The sequence below is a fragment of the Rattus norvegicus genome, chromosome 17, assembly GCF_021556685.1.
Source record: "Rattus norvegicus strain SHRSP/BbbUtx chromosome 17, alternate assembly SHRSP_T2T, whole genome shotgun sequence".
Lineage (NCBI taxonomy): Eukaryota > Metazoa > Chordata > Mammalia > Rodentia > Muridae > Rattus > Rattus norvegicus.
In genome coordinates, this window is record NC_141550.1 from 80393691 (window position 1) to 80400747 (window position 7057).

Sequence of the window (7057 nt, forward strand, 5' to 3'; positions counted from 1 at the left end):
TGAGTTTTTCAGACTTGTGGCGTATTAAGATATTATCTTCTACCACAAAAACTTTTCATCTAAACTTAAATTTCTCAGTATACTGGCTTCCTTCAGCTCCTGTAGCCCATCACCATAACTTGGCATCTTGAATCTGTCCTCTCCTTACACATTTCTAGAGGCTAGCAATCTAAACTCAGTACTGCTAGGCTAAAAATCAAGGTTTCTATCAGGGTGAGCACCGTCAAAAGTTTCCAGAGAAACTTCCAGCTTCTAGAAGCTTCTAGCTTTCCTTGCATTTTGGTGGTATGAACTCTACTCTCTCTATCTGTCTTTTTTGTTTGTTTGTTTGTTTTTGTGAGTTTCCGTCTGTCAAACTTCTAAAATACAGTTTTCTTTTTTACTAGTTATTTTGTACATGCATACAATCTATTTTGATCATATTTACCCCAGCACCTCCTGGATCCACCCACCCCTCTCCCCACCTTATGTCCTTCCCAGAACTCTCCCCTTTTAAAAACCCACCAGGTCCAGTTTGTGTTTTGCAAATTGTGTGTTTTTATTTTTAATAAAAGACAAATGCTGTCTTTTGTAAGGATCACATTCATCAGTAATCTCCCCTTTACAACATCCCTGGTTGGAGTTCCTGGGAAGATCTGTCCGAGATCTGCATTTCCATCTTCTCAAGTACGCTGTGTCCGGAACAAACAACTTTAAGGCAAAGGAATGATGGCCTTCCCAGAGTTCTCAACAGGACTCACATGACCTGCGTTGACCTGCGTATAACAGATTTGTGGGACGTCTTGCTGTTCGTGGCCCTGATTTTGCTGTAAAAACAATTGTTTATTCCACCCCAATGCTACAGACTTATTTGAGATGAAATTTTCATGTGAAAGTAACTAGAAAAATAAAAACTGAAGATTGAATAGTTTTTTTTTATAGCATACATGAGAAGGTGAGATGAACTTTAATTACAGTTCTCAGTTTAGTCATAGAACAAAAGCCCTGGGTCCTAGCACATTGGAGGTGTTCAGACTGTAATGAATGCTAATGTGAATGCTATTTTACATGCTACAGGCCAGGCAACATGCGTAGTCATTGAAGAGTATTTTCTACTTGGATTTGAAACAGATTTATTTATTGCTTCCAAGTGGCACAATATTGGCAGATAAGGATGTGATGTGATCTAGAACCCTAGCAATACTACATCTAGGGAAAATTAATGCAAACTTTGTATATTGCAAGTATTAAAAAAAAGAATGTAAGTTGACAACTCATAGATGGCTAAGTGGGATAAAAACAACAAAAAAAGAACTAAACAAAAACAAAAAATCAAACCAAAAAACCCAGGCGTGGTGGCTGGGAGGTGGAGCATAGAGACCTAAGTTCAAAGGCAGCCTGGCTTACTCGTGAGACCCTGCCTGAAAAAGATTTAAAAATAAAACTGGGTAAATAAAATGCTATCTCAGTGCTACCAATGGCAGATTTAAAAGAAGAAAAAAGAAAAAGAAAATAGGTCTTACTTTTTGGCTAAAGAAAAGGGAACATTAAAGGAACGAAGGAGAAGAAATGAGGCCCGATTCCACTCCAAGTTTGAGATTCTGAGCTTGTATTTGAAACCTCCAAGATGGCTGGCCACTGACTCCCAGGCAGAGTAGTATAGCAGAGGGTGAGTGCCGGTTTAAAGGTCTTCCTGAAGGGATGGCCTTGCGGGTATCTCTCTACTGCCCTCTGTTGGCAGCTAAGCGTTCTGCAGCTCCAGGACCACAAGAGCAAAAAGTTTATTTAGAACTGGAAGACCATCATTGAGCACTGGTAGTAAACACATGCTCTTCTTCCGTAATTTCATAAAAATTCTTGTATGTACTTCCCATGTAGAATTGGTGTGAAGAACATGTAAATGAATAAATGTAGCAGGTCGGTCTACTGGCTGGCTTGTCTCTGCCTGCTCTTCCTTTTGTCTCTTAGTACCTTATCCAAGCTGATGTTTCAAGTCTGTGGAAATGGAGAAGTGATTAAACATGTTTCTGGTTCTTGTGGACCTCATCTTTAGTACCTTTAACAAGAGAGTCCTACTTAGGTGCTTCCCAGTTTATGTTTCTAGGATTCATACGGGCTCGAAGCCTACCCTTGTGAGTTTAAGGGACTTTTTCCTGTAGTAATGGATCATGCACTTTTCTTCTTTAGCTATTTTGACAGAAAATGTGTATTATATCTGTGAGCTTGATTTCTTTTTTTTTGTTTGTTTGTTTTTTGTTTTTTTCAGAGCTGAGGACCGAACCCAGGGCCTTGCGCTTGCTAGGCAAGCTCTCTACCACTGAGCTAAATCCCCAACCCCTGTGAGCTTGATTTCTTACAGGGGGATAAGTGTCAAGTGAATTTGTGCCTTTAAGAATATTTATTGATTCACTGCTACTTTATAGTTTCTATTGCTGTGAGCAAAGCAGCTTGGGAAGGAAAGGGTCTATTTCTCCTTCTCTAATTCATCATGAAGGGAAGTTAGGGCAAAAACTCAAGGCAGGTACCTGGAGGATCGAACTGCTGCTTATTGGTTGCTCCTCTTGTGTGAGCTTTTGGGCTTGTGTGTGTTCACCCTGGTTCTTGAACAATGACACGGAGGCTTATTTATTTATAAATGCTTATGGCCTTAGCTTAGCCTTACTCTACAACTAGTCCTTAACCTATATTTCCCATTAACACCATTCTATGTCTCCCACGTGGCTGGTTGCCTCTCCTCAGTTTCATATGTGTGACTTCCCCCAGCATCTCAGCGGAGAATCTCCTGCCTGACTATTTCCCAGTGATCCTCTCTCTCTCTGCCGGATGTCCCGCCCTCTAATCTTGCCACAGCTTATTGGCCATCAGATTTTTATTGACAGGTGATGCTTTTATACAGTGCACATGAGATTATTCCTACACTCATGGTTTAGTCAGCACCCTGAACCATCAGCTCAGGGTGGCACTGCCTACAGTGAGCTGGGTCGTCCTACATCAACTAATAATAATAATAACAACAACAACAATAATAATAATAATTGGCACAGGCTTGCCCAACAACAACAACAATAATAATAATAATTGGCACAGGCTTGCCCATCGGCCAATTTGATGACAGTATTTTCTCAGTTGAAGTTCCCTCTCCCAAAATGATTCCAGTTTGTGTCTAGTTGACATAGAACTAATCAGCACACCTACTTTGGGTGGGACACCCAAAATTACAAAATTAAACTTTCCATTCACAGGCTGAAGGAGATAGTAGATAAATAAGCAAGTCAAGGGGAAGTGGAGGTTCAGTGATGAGTACTGAGAAGAAAAAAATATTTTTGAAAACTGAAATCGGTGACAAAGACTTAAAACTTGATTCTGAGTCTCACTAATTAATCCCAACGCAAATGAGATTGAGGCAGGAGGATCACTGTAAGTTCAGAGCTAGCCTGGTCTCCAGAGACTTTGTCTCAAACAAACAGGCCACTCTATATATGTGTGTGAGCGTGCATATGTGTATATGTGCGTGTGTATGTATATATGTATGTGTGGTGTATGTATGTGTGGTTGTGTGTGTGTGCTGTGTGTGTGGTCTGGTGTGTGTGTGTGGTGTGGTTGTGTGTGTGTGGTGTGGTGTGTGTGTGGTGTGTGTGGTTGTGTGTGTGGTTGTCTGTGTGTTTACACTGGGAGGCGGTTTCACATTTATTCATCACTCATAGAGATCAGAAACTATTCCCTTTGGATATAGACATTTTCATTAAATTTGAGTTTCCCTTCATATTATAAGTATATTTTGGGCTCCTCAGTCCCTTCTGATTCAGTGATTCAGTTTGCACATATATAGAAGGTGCTAACGTCCTCTCTCATTTGGTACCTTCATTCTCCCTTAACTACTAGACCAGTGCTGATTGTGTCTGATCAGGTGCTAAACTCAAGTCTTTTTCACCTGTCGGGATACCAACCTCTCCCTGCACCTTAGCAGGGCCTTCATGGTAAACTTGCTCCTAATGTCCTTCTACTTTTAAATATTCCTAGGAGTGGCTGGCTGATCTCCAGCCTGTGGAATACAGTCTGAGACTAATCTCTTCCATTTAATTTCCCCTACCAGAGACTTTCAGAATTAGGCCTGAAAACTTTAGGAGCCACAAATATAAAAAGTGTTAGTTTGATACATATTAAATTATTGCTTTAACGTATTCACCACAGAATGTCTTCACACATCGCCGTTTTCTGTGATTTATACCAGATACTCTGTACTCCAGTTACTGTGTGAGAGGTGTGGTTAAACTATTCCCAAAAGGGAGTATGAAAACCATCTATGAAGTGGTCTGGGGAAGGTCTGACAACATAACGAGGCAAGTTTTAAATAAAGCAAATTAGAATCAAAGTTTCAGAAAGGAAGTGCATGAGAGAAGAAGTTACCAACTGTAATAAACTCCTCTTCCAAAGGCCACAATGCTAGGACCTAGTGGGAATGGATTAGAAAGAGTTCTAGGTATAGGCATTTTTTTTTTACAACGTAATTTTAATAAGGTTCAACCGCTCCTCTAGCCCATCACCCAGCAGAGGTGGTGGAAGAGCAAAATTATTAGGATGTGGGGGAAGCGGACCTGTTCAGGAATAGTTCTTTAGGGGTGAGCTCGATCTCGGGGGTGAGCTTGATCTCCTTGGTCAGCAGTTCAGACCTGTAGCAAACACCAAAGGCAGCTGCAGACCAGTCCTCTAGGCAGGCAGACACCACACAGGAACCGGCAACTATGGTCCTTTCAGCAGGCAGACACCAGGCATGAACCAGTTGTAGTTCAATCCTGAAGAAACCCCAAGCTGCCACAGGTACCTCGTAAGCACTTCAGAACCAGTTCTTTGGCGAGTTTCTCTCTGGTGTCACCACTAGTGGAGAGCAACAATGCTATGTAAGGTGAACCAATACATCGTGTAGTTAGCAAAGAATAGCGAGGCCGAGCAAACCAACGCTCAGTGCCCGTCTCCCGCTGTCTGTGGGTCATATTTATACTCCCTCATCTTGGGTCCTTTCACGTGTTTGCAGTGTCCAAACATCCTTTCACCTGTGTCTGCTTCAGGAAAACATTCTTACCTGTGTCTGCTTCAGGAAAACAGCCTTTCACCTGTGTGCCTCAGCAGAACATCATTTGACATAACTGGCTTTCCAAAGCAACTTTTAGAAGTTTCCACTTTGTCTAGGAAAAAAAAAATCTATTGGAAATGTGTAGTCGTACAGGTCGCCTAAAAACTAAACAAATAGCCTTTTATGTCTCACGTCTTCCATTTTCAGCCTTTGGTTAATGACGTCAACGAAGGTTTCACATGAGGAGCAAGTCCTCTAGAGAACGGAGTCATTTTTTTCATCAATATGATTTCACTTTGTTCTTTCCCTCCGTGAGGAGATGGACCGACTGGACTTCCACTCACTTTTTTTATGGTGAATTTCATGCTGGCGAAGGGCACCTCCTGCTAACTGAGGAGGCTAAATTTTATTCTCTGCCTTTGCATGCTGGTCTCATTGTAATGGTATCTGTGTGGGAACTGTCAAGGCATGGTGATCTCTATGTTACCGTTTTACTTTGTTTTGTTTTTGAGACTTGTTTTGATACAGGGCTTGTTGGTATTTTTAGGTGCTAGCAACTTGGGGAGTATAATTTATTAACTCACTTCATCCCTTAATGTGTGTGCAAAGCGGTTTGTTCTGGGTCCCAAGGGATGGCGCTGAGCTGCCCTCGGGCAGTATGTTCTTGAACAGGCTAACCTTAGGGAAAGGTTGGCGGTGTATCTCGGTGGTACAGCCTGTCATGCAGGAGGCCTAGTGCTCCTGCTGTGTTCATCATAGGCTGTCACTTCTGAAACCAGATGGGAGTGGGGTTCATGCAGGTCAGTGATTGAGGGAGCACAGAGTAGCAGAGAGAATTGCCAAGACGAGATCAGGTAAGTATAAGCTAATTTCCTCTCTTATGCTTTGTGGGTTTGATTGACTCTGCATTTTAATTAAGTAAAAGAGTATTTCTTTGAAAGGGGGAACGGAAGGCTTTTGGGAGTCCTTCAGGGCAATGGCAAAGCAGGACAACCTCATCTGCTCCCACTTGAGCCTTTGTTCAAGACCCACAGGGACATCTGTCTTTTCCATTGCCTTCCTTGAGAGCCTCCCCCACTCCCTGCTCTGTCCTTAGGGATGCTCTGCCTTCGCTCACACAGATCTTATCATTGATCTACACTTCCACAGCACCCCCATACCCTCAAGAAGGAGTTTAGAACACCCAGAGAAAGTCTGTTAGAAATGGAACAAAGTTCTGGAAAAGTCTCCTGGAGGCACAGAATAAATTTAACACTCACTTCACACTGGTGCAACAGCTGAGAATACAGAGCTACTAGTCTTGTAGCGGGCGCTATCTCTTGGCATCCGGGCTGCCGGGGACCAGAGACAGTTCTTCATCCACCATTTACAGTTGAACCTGCTCAGAAACACTTTGATGAGATCTAAACCTTGTGCAGTTAATTTAGTTTTTAAAAACAGGGAATACGGCATGAGCTTGGGTGATTTTTCCAATTTCATAATTTGATGTCTCGAAAGCAGTCATCTACATGGATATATAGCGCTTGTAATTTTACTTGCTTAATTTCTCTTTATAATTTTGGAGCAGGTGAAATAGAAATATATTTCACATTGGCATTTAAATGATGGCTAGGCACCCGAAGTGATTCTGTCCTAGAGGTCATCTTTGCAGAGAATTTGGATAAATCTTCTTTTTCTTTTCTCCTGAAAACCATTCTGATTGAGAATCGAGACTCAAGAGCAATTAGTCCCTGCTTACCCTTCTGAGATTATACGCTAGATTTACTTACATTTAAAAATATTTATTTGTGTGTTTTTGAAAGGGCAAGTGTGTGCCATGGTCTGTGTATGTTTCTAGATGCAGCCTATACCTGAGAATTTCCATTCTTAAGATACTAGCCTTGGGTGATAAGCCTCTTGCTAGGGCTACCAGATATCTAAAAGAAAACCCAATATATTCACACCCTCCTGTTGGGTGTAATTTTAAAAATATGCTTGTTCTTTCTCTGGGACTCTGCTTGAGTTCCC